General features: G+C 47.8%; 1 long non-coding RNA gene across 1 annotated transcript; it reads right to left on the bottom strand.

Annotated features, from left to right (window-relative positions):
• Positions 1-1,578: 1,578 nt before the first annotated feature.
• On the bottom strand, positions 1,579-5,815 carry LOC109368882. Its single transcript, XR_002117331.2, has 2 exons — positions 4,605-5,815; positions 1,579-2,185 (listed from the first exon to the last, which is right to left on the bottom strand). It is a non-coding gene; the product is annotated as an uncharacterized LOC109368882 (long non-coding RNA).
• Between the last annotated feature and the right edge of the window lie 8,764 nt (positions 5,816-14,579).

The raw sequence follows: 14,579 nt of genomic DNA, 5'->3' as shown, positions 1-14,579 counted from the left end.
ATAATAATAATCAACAAAAAACCACAACAAAAAGAAATATGGCAACAACACAAAAAAAAGCCTTCTGAAGCTCTGCCCTGTCGTAGCAACGTCTCTGCACACTGCACAAGCGCAGAGGTATGTGTGTGCCCGGGCCATTGCAGGTGGCCCTGGGGTGAGCAAGAAGACTGCTGACCTGTCCCCTCTCCATGACTTGATTGCACTAGAGCAGCTCAGTCTCAGGAAATTGCTTGTTACTTTTACTGTGTAAATAAAGCTTCCTGGTTCCGTAGCCCTCGGCCCAGCCGCCGTCTCGCCTCTCTGTGCTCCCACGCGCCGCTGTGGGTCGGAGCTCTGGTGGTGGTAGGAGGGCTCATATGTGGAGCTGGGGGAGAACTCTGTGCTCTGATGGTGCTGAGAGAGGCAATGGGGAATCACAAAGCTGAGTGCCGTGCAGTGTCTTAGGTTTCTTGTTTAAGGTCAGAGGTAATCATAGAATCATAGAATTGCTCAGGTTCGAAAAGACCTTCAAGACCATCAAGTCCAACCACAATCTAATCATACTACCCTAACTTTAACATCTAATGATGTCCCATTCTTAAACTATGAAGCTGAGCAAGGCAGAAAGCCCAGATAAAGGCACATGGGGCCTCTGTTATCTGTGGAAGTCAGACAGTGTCCTACAGCCTGTGCTCTGGTCCTCGCCTTCACTTATTTCTTAAACCAGAAAGCAGAACAGCTGTGTTTCCTTAAGTGAGCGAACAATCCAAAAAGTTTGTCTGCCTAACTTTAATTTGAATGACAGGCTTAGCAGAACAGAACAAAAAGGAAGAATTAAGGATAAAAAAGAAATTATCAGTGACCCACTGCAGCACTAATGCTGGACTGTGGCTTACAGCATCCTCCATGCGTGTGTGGATGCATACTGAGCCATAGACTTTGGCTGAACCACTACCCTGAGGGCAAAAGATAGAAAAACAGAACAAGAGACGCCACTAAGGTCATTTTCCCAGATGCAGTTTGTTTTATTGCAATTGAACTGCTAGCCCACATTCTCCCTCCTGTCCCCAAGGGGTGCAGCCTTTGCAACGCACCCAGTGCAGAAACACAGAGCAGTGCATCGGTGCCTGGGGTCACCTCAGCTCTGTGTGCTGCTGGAAACCGAGCTGGAATCGTCATTTACTGCACTCAGACAGCAGTAGCTGGATGCAGGCAGCATGCTGTACATACACACACGTGCTCTTTGTGTTTAAATAACCTTTCTGTGGTCCCACAGGAGGCCAGAAGCAGGTTAAAATCCACGTGGTCTCATTCCATTCCACTCTAAGGCACAAAGTCTTGCCTAAAATCCAATAAAATCCAAGGGGTGCAGAGCTGCTGACTGCACTTGAAAGCTTTTGACTTTAGAAGGTTGCAAACACCATCCAGAGGCAGTGATGGTGGGGAAGCCATCCCAAATCTATAGTTTTCTCTGTTTGGAGTGAGCAGCCCTGCCTGCTCACCAGGCTGCCCTGCAAAGGAAAGGAGAAACCATAGTTGGAGATGTCCCCTACAAACCCTTTGGGGGTGCTGATCCAAACGAACACCACAACAACAGGATTAGATTCGCAGGACTGTGTTTATTAATGACATGACGACACAATTATTCTGTCATTTGTCATAGCGTTCCTGAATTCCTGCCCTCTGACTCCAGGCAGTGCCAGAGAGGTGCTGGAAACCAGGATGAAAACACAACCACAGCCTTGCCCAGTGTGCTCTGACAGTCCCACATGGTTTTTGGGATGCCCACAGGATGCCCACCAATGCACTATGGAGGCACACCGGTACCCAGACAAACTCCACAGGGCATGACTGCTCTCCATGCCCTCAGAAACATCCTCATCCTTGAAGGGCTGTGCTGGCACTTGGATGGCACCGAGAGGAAGGAAGCTCAAAATGCACACATAGGGTTTGGTGTTCTCTCTGTTGAGGTTAGTCTTGGTTTAGTACCTTGGGTGAACAGTTCAGAAGTATGGGTGTTCTGCACACCAGGGAGACAGAGGACTGAGCAGCTGGTGGCCATGCCATGTGCAAGGCACCATCCTTGTCCCTTAGCTCTCTGCAGAACCGTTGCTCCTACATCTGGCTGAGGATCGTGTCCACCGCTTCGGCCAGGTTGTTCACATAGGCATCAGGCTTCACCTGGGGGTGGTTTTCATCAGAGGGCCTGCAAAGGAGACAGAGGGGACGATGAGTGAGAGCAGCCTGCTTGCTGGGTCCTTCTGCTGCTGCCCACAGAGCTCGGCGGGGCTCAGGATCCAGATGGAGCCCTTGGCTGAGCCTGGGTCTCACTTGACTGCAAGCCTACAAGCCTAGAAAGTTATGCAAACAATTCCTCTCCCAAGTTTTCTGTTGTTGTTGTTGTTGTTGTTGTTTGTTTTTTCCCCCTAGAAATAGGTAAGGAAAGGAAGAATCCACTTCTGACCTAGAAACAAGCAAGGTCTGCACACAGCTTTAGTGAATGGTGAGGATCTGCTGGGGTTGAATTTTGCAAATCCAATGGTGGTGATTTCCATCAAAAAGAGCCAGACTTGTGGTCACCGCCACCAGCACCCCGGAGCAGAGCAGCTCAAAGCCATTCTCACCAGGGATTTAACTGAAGATACTGGCCTGCAGATGCACAATCCCATTTCACTGATTCAGCAGCATTTCTGGCTGGGAGAGGCAGAAAGAGCCCGGGTCAGTTTCCCAAACCTCACAGCCCCGTTATGGCCCTGGGGCTGAGAAACCCAACAGCTGCTGAACAGAAAACATATGTATTTTATACGCTTAATGGCTTTCCTTTGGGAAAGAGTTAGAGCCCTCATGTCCAGCTCCTGTCGCTCTTGGCTCCTGTCAAGGGCCATTTTCCCAGCAGGGAACATGCATTTCCCATTGGATGCGCGGGAGGCAGAGATTATTTATTTTTATTATTATTATTATTAACAATAATAATAATAATGATTTACAGAAGGTGTTGAACACTCGCCTGTACAAGTACCAAGTTATTTCTCCAGTTGCAGCAGCACACTCCCCAGGGCTATTTCCTCTCTGCTCATTTCTCAGCTGCTCCTCACAATGGCAGAGCCCTTCTCTTGGTTTTGCGTGCTAGAAAGCTGAATTGTAAAATGGGGAAACTGAAAAAATGCTCTCTGTGTTCCTGGGGTCACCTACACATGGCTCTGTAAGCAGCCTTTGGTATATCATAGAATCATAGAATGGCCTGGGTTGAAAAGGACCACAATGCTTATCTAGTTTCGATCCCCCTGCTATGTGCAGGTTGCCAACCAGCAGACCAGGCTGCCCAGAGCCACATCCAGCCTGGAAATGGTGCTGCCATTAAATCTTTTTATTTAAGAGGTGAAAGGTTATTCCACAGGTCTTTATTTAATTCTCCAAGTTCTACCTTGTTCCAGGGCTGCAGTGTGATAGGAGCCACAGTTAAGAGCATTTTTAGGTTCTCCTCAACCAAAGAAGAGTTTTGATTGCTGAAGGCAAAGCAAGTTATAAAATATTATGGAGAAAAACCTTAAGATATAAAGAGTAAAAATCCTGTTCATCCGCACCCCTTACGCACCAATCATTGCTCCTTCTGTGATTTAACCACGAGTCTTTATGACTACAGAAATGCTGGTATGGTAAAATACTCCTCTTTTTTTTTTGCAATAATCCTTAATCTCAGTGAGGATTTAAAAAAAGTAATGAACAAAACTTCTCTCCGTCTTACACCTTGAAAAATGTTTATTTCCTTTCTTATACACCCGTGTGCTGGGAAGGGGTGGGCAGAGATACAGATCTATCAGCTGGAACAGAGCGAACAAGGGAACAAGGTTCTGATAATGCAACCCTTCCTGCAGATCAGGGCCAGGCCATGTGCATGCTGTTGCCTGTCTCCAGAAAGGACTATGGGCTGGACTGCATCACAGGGCAGAGTCCTGGACTCTTCCTTGCTTGTCCCAGGGCTGAGCCCCCATCAGTGCCATTCCTGGAGCTGTTTCATGTGGTCACTGCCTTGGTCTTGCAGGACACAGCTGTGAACACATAACCAAGCAGCTCTGGGTTTTTTCCTTGGCTCTTTTATGTATCTGTCAAAGGGAAACTGCGAGCAGCAATTCTCAAAAACCAACGCCAAGAAGAAATGCTTCAAATGCAGCCAAACCAGGCTTGTTAGAAATGAGGCAGAGAGGCTGTGCTATGGAACCATGGGGACCTGGGCACCGAGGGGCTGCAGAACAAGCAGGGATGGTGGTGAGAGGTCCTCCAGCCCCTTCTGGGGCTTCAGGCATTTCTCCAGCTGAAAACACCAAATCAAGAGATTTGGGGCCCTTACATCTGCTCCAGCACTGATGGCTCTACAAGAACCCCCAGCCAGCGCCTCCAGGGGTGGGTGGGAGCTGGAGATTTGGTAGTGCTCATGTCCATCAGGGCATCCCTGGGGCATGACCAGCCTCTTCCTCCCCCAGCCCATGGGTCAGTGCTGCAGGAGCCCAGCAGCTCTCTACGGCCCCAGGTGCCAGATCCCCCACCCTTCCTGGACAGGTTGGTTCAGGTCAGTGCTTCAGCACCGAGGGAACAGCAGGAGCAGAGAGTTGGTTCTGCCATATCACCTCTTCACACAGTCTTTTGATGAGAAGACCTCCTGCATGGGAGCAGAGCTACCAGCAGACAGCTGGCTTCCTCCTGGTGAAGCACGGAGGCAAAGCCCAGATCACAAGGCAGAGAAATTCTGCAGGGGGTCTTTCACTGTCTGGTTCAGACTTCTCCAAGTTTTATAGGCCACTTTCCATAGGTATGTGTCTCAAACAGAAGTGTAAATGGAGGTACCATTTAGGACAGGGATGGCCATGGGGGTGAAAGCAGCTCCATCACTCGGATCAACCCAAGGCCTGTAGAAACTTGACTTTGGAGAGGAGCAGATGGGAACTGATCAACACACAATCGCTATCGTGGATTAAAATCAGCTTTTGTGTAGTCCTTTAAAAATAGGGGCGGGCAGGAAAAACAACAGGCAGGGCCAGAGCAAGGCACAAAAGTTAAGTGGAAAAAGACAAATGATCTCACATTCCAGTGTGCAAGGCTGCAGTCATTTGGTCTGTAGTGCTGCACGTCCCACAGTCACTGACCTTTCCAGCAAGACAGCAAGGAAAGATCACCCACCAAAGCTCCCTGTGTTTGCACAAGAAGCTCTTTGTGTCACAACATAGAATTCCTGCTAACTCCCCAATTAAGCAGCATACACTCCAGCTGCATAAAATTAGATAAATAGATTAAAACCATTCCTCCTGACAACAATTCTTCTGGGGCTCTTAGCACGGCTGTAAAATATGTGAGATGGAGTTTAACAAGATTTTCTTTATGAGGAATGTAAACAGACACTGTTAACCTTTGCTGGTGTCTTTGGACAGATGCAATAATTTCAGTCGGTGCTAGGAGTGAAACTCTCGCTTTCACTGAATGTGCAATTTAATCAGTTCAGCACTGAAAGTCTAAATAAATCACAGTGACTGACAGCACACCGACGTGCAGCTGATGGATGTCTGTGCAGCACATTTCCTGGTGTTACAGTGGGAGCCAAACCAGCACGAGAGGCACCTGGTGAATGCACCCTGGGCTGGAGCAGGTCCCAGAGCTTCAGGGGATGGTGTCTCATCTCTCATGTCACAGCTAGACGTCCCTCAGAATAGAAAGAGAGGATTTTCTGGTTCAAACGACAGTTTTTGGAGAGCTGCTGCAATGGCTTGCATAGAATTATAGAATTACAGAGTCATTCAGGCTGGGAAAGACATCTAAGATCTTCAAACCCAACCCCAGCCCACCCCCACCACACCCACTGCCCATGTCCCTCAATGCCACATCTCCATTGGTCTGGAACACCCCCAGGGAGGGTGAGCCCTGTGCAGCTGTGCCACTGCATCACCATCCTTTCTGAGAAGTTTTTCCTAATACCCAACCTGAGACTCCCCTGGCAGTACTTGAGGCCATCACCTCTCATCCTATCGCTGTTACCTGGGAGCAGAGGCTGACCCACACTTTGCCACAGCCGCCTTCCAGGGAGCTGGAGAGAGCAACGAGGTCTCCCCTGAGCCTTCCTTTCTGCAGACAGAACCACCTGAGCTCCCTCAGCCTCTCTGCATAAGACCCGAGCTGCAGACCCTTCACAGTTTTGTTGCCCTTCTCTGGACACGGTGCCTCACCTCAGTGCCTTTCTTGTACTGAGGGGCCCAAAGCAGAACACAGCACTTGAGGTGCTCACAGAGGTGGACAAAGAGTCCCAAGCACAAGCCATGGAGCCAAGGATGCCTTCTGCATTGCCACAGCTGCTGTGCCATTCTCCCTGGCCAATAAGCATGCACAAGGAGCACAAGCCCATGCTGGAGACTTGCAGCAACCTCCATCTCTCCTCTCTTACCTCCCAGAACTGTGCACAAAGCTAATTGTGTTTAATTGCAACTTCTTGAAATTCAAGCATCCACCAACAGGTAGAAATTAATAGCCAAATTGTTTGCTAACATCTGAGGGAAGACTGTGGGCTCGCCTCTTAATTGCTCCCATTTATGTAAAGCTGCTGCAGTTCTATCTGAGCAGAGTAAACCTGCTTAGGTACAGCACTTCTCTGGGCAGCAAGGATGCATTGTGAAGAAGGTATTTGTAACTTCTGTGCAACGTGTTGCTAGGCCAACTGATACAGCTAGAGAAAACAGATAGGACATCTGCAAATACAACCCCTTTGTCTGGTAGGGTAAACGGGAGCTGAGATTTATTGCTTTAACTCTGCTACCTGCATCAGAGCACCTGTGCAGCTGTACCAAGGGACACCGTCCAGCAGCCAGGCTTGCTAAAAAGCACACAAAGCACTGAGTTCTGCGAATCCTCCTAGAAGCATTGCACTGAACAGATCTTAAACCGAGATCTCTTTAGACTCCCGGTGAGAGATGCAAACTGTGACCACCTGCACAAAACCCCGGGCCTGTCAGTAAGCCAGGGTGAGCTGTGGGATCGGCCGCCCTGCCACGTGGATGCACCCAGTGCTGCACTGCAAGCACAGCACAAATGGTTTCAATAACAGCAAGTCTCCCTTTCCTCCTCAAAAGCTAAATGCACGTTTGCTGTTTGCCGAGGAAGTTTGAGCGCTGCCCCTGCTCTGCCAAAGCCTCCAGGCTAACAGGGTGTTTGCAAGCACCGTGAGACCCAGCCTGCCTGGATTAATTATTGGTGACCTGCATGGTTCTGCCAAGTGACCTCACTCCATTCAGTAGAAAATCAATTTAAATGTCCCCAAGAAAGAATTTGGGCACAAACGTGTTCTTTGTGCATACCTACACACAGATGTGCATCTTTGATGCAAGCAGTGCGCTGGCTGTTGGAGGAGCTCAGCATTACCCGAAGGTGGCAAAGGCTGATTTCAAGGGCTGAGCTCACAGCTCAAAATCTTACTCAGTTCACTGGTTTTTAAGATCTTCTTCGAAGATAATATTTCATTGTATTCCCTTAATACATTCTTTACGTAATCCATGGTAAATGTGCAAACTGACAGCAGTGTATCTCATCTGATGGTGCTCCCTGAATTGAACTAATGTGGGATACTTCTCAGAAACTGCTACTCCTCTGTAAACTTTGCTACAGTTATTCCAATTAAACAGTTAAATCATCATTTCCCACTGATTATTTGGAACCCTTTGCAACCTTTGCCACTGGCCGTTAAAACAGCAGGGATTGCATCCAAGTGAGGAAAAAGGCTGAGTGCACACCACCAAGTTGTGATGTGGGCACACAGTTTCCCAAAGATGCAGCCCACAGCACTGCAGCAGCTGCCCAAAGGGCTGGAACACATCAGTGGTTCTGCTTTGGGCCCTCCTTAGCACCAAGAGGAACAGTGAGCCTTGTGCTGAGTGCCCGCAGCCTCTGAATCACTTTACAGGGCCCATTTGGGGAGGAAGGTGTACAGAAAACAATGTGATCCTATGTAGGAAGGGGTCCTGGCATTGGACAGGACGTGTTGGGGAGTGTGGGGCTGAAGGTGTCAAACCACATCTATCTGTGTTTGTGCTTAAGAATGGATTAGGGAAAGCATGCTAAGCCAACGGTGTTAGTGTAAGGATTAAATCCCCAGCACTGCTGGCTCCCAGCCCTCTGCAGGTTTCCACCTACTTCCTTCCAGCTCCCAGGCCTGCTCCTCCTTCAGGTCAGACCAAACTTGCTACAGTTCTTCAATATCAAAGCAATAAACAGCCACTTTTAACACAAAGGAAAACACAAGCAAGAGCAGCAGCTTTGAGGCTGCTTCACCTTCTTGGTCTCAAAGCTTTTGCATTCATCCACTGAGACTATTTCCTTCCCTTTGCATCACCTTCAGGTGAAAACTAATCCTCTGGAGAACGAAAGGCCCATAGTACGGGTTTTTGCCATGCAGGAGTTGCTTCTGTAACCTAACCTGCCTTGAAATGAAGTTTATTTACACAGCGAGCTCCATACCTTTGAGAAAAGCTGCTGCTTAAAATACTTCAAAGCGTGGCTTTGTGCTGGAGGTGGAGCAGCCCAGAAAGCTGCACTCTGCACAGACTGCTGAATTCTCACAAGGCATCTGAGGGTGGAGATACTTGTCTATGAGATAGAAAAAAAATAAGGTAAAACAACCCTCAATCCTTTTCAAACTGCATCCATGACAGCACAGAGAAATCCGTGCAGGGCCGATCAATCCTTCGTGCTGCTTTTTCCCAGTCAGCATTAAGCAGCAGCTTGAAATGTAGCCTTAGTTTGTGTGGTATGTGGGCATAAGTGTGAAATAAAGGTGTTTCTGAAGCAGACCATTCAAGCCCTCATGTGGAAAGGACTTTCTAGATCGTAACGAGAGAGTCTTCATCTTCATTAGGTAAAACATTAAAGAAAATGTTTTAACTTAAAGCACTATACATTAATGCTTGGCAGTGTAAGGGGTTTAATTGCCTGTTGCTTTCCCACCATAAATTATGGCCTGCAGCTAATGGAAAACCTTCTCCCAGCTCTGTTGGTGCACCTCGCTGCCATTTCACGCCTTCACTCTGTGTGGAAGCAGAAGGGCACCATGGAGTTGTCCAGAGTTCATAGAAATGGGAAAGTTTGGAGAAGGCAACAAGAATGTAAGCATCGCACACGTTTGGTACGAGTAGCTCATTACACAGGCAGTGCTCTGCATGTTTTGTTGTCGTGTACATGTGAATGGAATAACTGGCTGGTATGGGGTTAAAGGTGCCCCATAGTGACCCAGCATTACACATTCAGACAGGATTGCCACTCTTGTCCATGCTCCGCCTGGACAGTGAGCTACCCCTTGGCTGGTGACATCTGGCACCCTGAACAGAAAGAGGTCAAAAGTCTCATAGAATTCCAGAACCATAGGCTTGTAGGATGGCTTGGGTTGGAAGGCACCTCAAAGATCATCCTGTTCCAACCACCTGCTGTAGGCACAGCTGCCAACCACTAAATCAGGCACCAGCTCAGGCTGCCCCATCCAGCCTGGCCTTTGGCACTTTGGATGGGGCAACCACAACTTCTCTGGGCTTCCACTCACACTGTCTAATTAATTGGTACCTTTGCAGACGTCTTCTAAGGCCAGAAGGAAGCCACAAATCACCCAGCCTGACTTCCCATCTGCTGCATGCCATGAACATCACCTGGTAATCCCTCTGTGGAGTCCCATAACACGTGCTTGGCCAACATTCCTCTTTCCACAGAGAAAGAAGCTATCAGCAAATGGAGATTTTACCGTTGCCCTTGGCAGTGTGCGCTGATGCTAAAGCCCTGCCAACATTTGTACCTTATTTCTAAGTTCTTTCACTACCACCTCCAGCTGGCTGTGGTATGTCTTTCTCCACCGGATTAAGGATCCCTCCCATTCCCTGCTCCTTCTCCCCATGACAGTGCTTAGCCACTGTAATCAAATCCCCATCTTCTTCATAACAAACTAAACAGATTGAGAGTCTCAAAGGGAAGGCATTTCCTCCAACCTTTCAATCACATCTGTGTCTCCCTTCTACGTCCCCTTGTGCTTTCCAATTTCTTTTAAAAATCGCTGCTGAGAAGAGCATCACGTGCCCCCACAGCACCAACCTGACATCCAAGGAACGTGTTTTCCTTCCCACCCCTCAAATTCCAGCCCCGACTCCTAGCAAATTCCATCAGCCAGCTTCATTGCTCTATAAAATCAGACGTGAAATCATTTCATGGGTCATAGGAAAGGGAAAATCTCAAAGAGGAGCACTAACGTGACCCAGGCAAAGCTGCAAAAACCCAGCGGGAAGAAAAAGTGCTGATGGCCCAGGCATACTTCTGCTGCAAAACCTAACAAAATATTGATTCAGCTTCCAGAAATGAGGCTAAGATCCATGGGCTATGCAGATCTCTAAACCTGCACGTCTCCCAGCTGCCACCCACACGACCCTTCGCTTCGATTGTGCTGCAAGGAGTCATTTTCAGACTTATGGAGAGCTGCAACTGAAGTAAAAACAAAGTAAAGGCATCTGTATCTTAAAATAACCCTCTGAAGTCACCAGGTGAATGAGCTGAGATTTCCCTGATATTTAGAAGGCCGCTAGGCTGCTGTTTGCTCTTCTGACACTTAGCATTTTTTTGTGCTCTGCACCTAACTACAGTACTTTTTCCACCAAACCTCTCTTCTGTTCTCCTTTTCGCCCAATTTAACATCTCTAAAATAAACTCTGGGCTAATGTGGTTGTCAGGCTTTCATAATTATCCTGCTTTCAGCATAGAGACACTATATATAGAGACACTATATGCCATTTCTCCTTTGGTATTGCTTTGCCCCAGCCCTGTACTCAGGGCCACACTTTTGATATGGACTCTCATGTGATTTGGTTAGTAGTTACATAGGCTTGCTTACTCATTAATATTAGTAATAAATAAAGCCAAGTAAAGGTCTCCCATGAGCAGTGTCCATTGGCTCTTCTTCTGTCCTTCACAGTATGCAGTACCAGCAAGGTGAAGAAGGATTATTTACAGGAGAAAAAAATTGGTTGGCTGGAGACCAGTTTAACATGAGCCATTTTTAAAATCTTACAGAACAAGAGACAAAAAGGCTTGAAGTAAAAACAGGCACAGAGCAGCTCTCTCTGTTGTATCACCAGTCTTAACTCCGGTTATACAAAGTGTGGGCTAGTCTGCAAAATTAAAATTACAAAGCGTAACTGTGGATTAATTGCTAGAGGGAACCCATAAACTCTGACTTTGGAAGACATCTGCCTGGATCCTGGCTCCAACGGCTCCGATAGTTTTCTAACTCTGCTTAGTTGTTTCTCTGGTCTTCATCAAACCCATGCTTTGATGAAGTTCCTACTGCCATGGCCAATAGTAGAGGAAGAACTTTCCATCCAGCCCGTAACTACTTACAGTTCTTAAAGCTGTCTCTGCCTCACTCACACTGGAATCTGATTTTAAATCAGATTTTTTTTCAGGCAGTTGAATGGGCTGCCCAGGGAGGTGGTGGAGTCACCGACCATGGAGGTGCTGAAGGAACGTTTGGATTTTGTGTTGAGGGATATGGTTCAGTGAGAACTATTGGTGATAGATGGATGGTTGGACTGGATGATCTTGTAGGTCTTTTCCAACCTTGTGTTTCTGTGATTCTGTGAAATCTGCCATCTCTGCTTGAATCCTATTGCAGTTTTTACAGGTCAGCACACTGACCCCAGATTAGTAACTTCTGGTGCTTTTGCAGCTAAGCCAATGAGCAATGCTCAGAGAATATTCAAGATGTGGAAATTACAAGAAAACAAATAACATGGGGAAGGACGTGCAAAATGTTTAGTTAACATTTATGCAGAATATCATAGAATCATGAGAGTTGTTTGAGTTGGAAGTGACCCTTAATGGTCATCTGGCCCAAATGACCCCACAATGAACAGGGACACCCACAGTGTCACAGACAGTCCACCCATCACATCCATACCTTTTCAGTTTAGAGAAAGGGATGTTATGAGAATCACATCAAAGGCTTCCCTGAAGTCCAGACAGATGACATCAGTGGCTCTTCCCTTGCCCACTGATGCAGTTACACCATCATAAAAAGCAACAAGGTTGGTCAGGCAACACCTGCCCTTGGAGTACGCCAGGGTTGTTATGTAATTAGCAGCAGACAGTAGTAAATACTATGGTGAAACTGTGCTGATTTCCCCACACTGCTGAGGACAACGTGCTGATATAGCCAAGCCTTCAGTCAATACTAATGCAATCATGGAGTGCTGCTGCAGCACAGGGCAGCAGAGGTGACACCATTCTTAGACAAGTGCAATGCCTCCTGCAAAAGTAGGCCCCAATTACAATATCCCTAATTAGCTTTCCAGTGGTAATTTGATTTTATTTTTTCATTTCCTCTTGTATCAAACCACTGCTATGTTCCACTCTGAAAATACTTCAGGGATTAGCAGAATGGTCGCAGTGCAAACTGAGCCCCAAATCTGTGACAGGTGACAGACTCGTTGAGAACGTGCTCTGCAGGGAAAAACCCAGCAGTGGTTTGGTGTGCAGATGGAGCTCCTGGGAAACTCTGATGTCACAGCAAGGGCAACTGCATCCACACAAGGAACGCCAGGGCGGCTCCAGGAGCCCCTTGTAGGAGGCTCCTATGTTCACGTTGCTTTTTTTTTTGGTTTCTACACGAGAGAAGGAAAGGATTCTTTAACACACAGGGCTTCTGGTGTGCTGAATTCAGTACCATCTGCACAGACATATTCCCTCTTCAGTTGACTACAGCCCATTGACACATTTATGCTACCTACGCAGTAGGCATTACTACTTATTACTTCCTAGGAGGAATAAGAGACTGTTCAAGCTTATGATTGCAGAGTGCTGATGCCCAGCAGTGCTGGCAACAACTTTGTTGAATCATAAAGTTTGGATCACCATATCCAGTGGGTGACCCAACACCACTGTCCCTATGTGGGACAACGGGGCCAGTTGCTTGAATGGGCTAAAAGTTACCAATGGAAGAGAGGCAGAAGAGCAAGGAAACATTTGGACCTCGATTTCACCAACATAAGTCTGGAAGATGCTATTTAGGTCTAAATCCAAAGGAAGCCTGGAGCCCTAGGCAGCCTCCTCCCAGCCCCCGTTCCAAAGCACAGCTTGAAACTAAGTCACAACGACTGTTTGTAGCATTAAAGCTCTGTGGCAAGAAATGATAGCTGCTTCCCACAAATCTGGGCAAGATAAACATCTTTGTTACAAAGCATGAGCCTCTCCAGTTTTATTGACCGAGATAGAAAGCGTCAGATAATGGGAACTGCTGAATCCAGCCTCTGATTAGCAATTAAACACTCAGAGAGGGGCAAGCCTCTGGGCAACAATGCCCTCCCCATTGATTCATATAAAACCTTCTCACATAAATTAGCTATCCCCATGATTTTAATGCTTCACTATGCCCTTGACAAAGGAGTCCTTACAGGGCTGTGCTCAGCAATCGGCTCCAGCCTGGCCCTTTGGAAACCTGGCTGGGCTCCAGGGCCGTGGATGCTGCTGTCCCACTGGAAGTGGGATGCAGGAGCAGAAGGGGCTCCTCGCCCCGCCAACCTCCTGGTGGCTGTGGGATGGGGTTGCTGTGCCTGGATGTAATGTCATGCACGAAGCACAGGGCGGGGATCCGTCCCATCAGATTGATTTGCACACACAGACAGCAAACACACCCTGGTTTGCAAGAGCAAGGAGCGTGCACAGCCCGTGCATGGCCGCCCTGCAGCTCCCACTGCCTTTGTGCACCTCGGGCCGGGTTCCAGCCTGGCTCGGCCAGCACCGACCTCAGCGATCTATTTTGAGATTTGCACGGGCTGATGGAAGCGAGATGTGAGCGGGGCATTTTCTACGTGAAAGGTATTATATAAAAGCGAACTGCTATTCACGTCAGCAGCCCATCTCCCTAATTAAAAGCTGAAAGAATCCGAGCTCGGCCTGAGGAACGATCAATCCTGCCAGACACAATGTACCCGGGAGACGTTTGCAGAACACAACTGACGCTGCTGAGGGCTTTGTTTCCCTGAACCTACTTCCAACCAGTGTAAAAGCTGCGACTGGAAAGTCCTGGTCCTTGGAGGGAGCGCTGGTTTTTATCAGATGGTAATGATGAGTACATCGTGAAATCATTTAATAGTTCTCATTAAATGCATTGCTGGAGAGCAGGCTTGATTTACGGATGGTATGCCAGGGGTATAAATAAGCTGCGCTCTGCTTGTAACACAGCTGGTCAAGAAAATTAATGTTTTGTTTTCCATAACCTTTGTGCTCTCTCTTCCTCTGCTACTATGGCAAAGCTCGAGGCGTGTAACTCGATCGTTCCCTGAAAGACAACACAGGTCCCCAGGCCTCAGCCCAGCAGTGGAAAGGCTCCCACATGGAGCTGCATTCCAGCCCCGAACACGTGGACGCTTCCTCACTGCAAAACAAAACCCAAAACTACTTCCAGGCAGTCTTGCTTCTTCTGCACTTGTGCTGCAATGCTCCCAGCAAGCCCAGCTCAGACACTGATAGACCCAGCATTGCTGCACCGAGTGCATTTCCACCTTTAAAAGTACCTCTTTTTCTTTTTTCCTCTTTTTTTT

This window comes from Meleagris gallopavo, chromosome 8, assembly GCF_000146605.3.
Source record: "Meleagris gallopavo isolate NT-WF06-2002-E0010 breed Aviagen turkey brand Nicholas breeding stock chromosome 8, Turkey_5.1, whole genome shotgun sequence".
In the NCBI taxonomy this organism is placed as follows: domain Eukaryota; kingdom Metazoa; phylum Chordata; class Aves; order Galliformes; family Phasianidae; genus Meleagris; species Meleagris gallopavo.
Note: the sequence above shows the minus strand (reverse complement) of the source record. Positions and strands in the feature narration are given on the sequence as shown.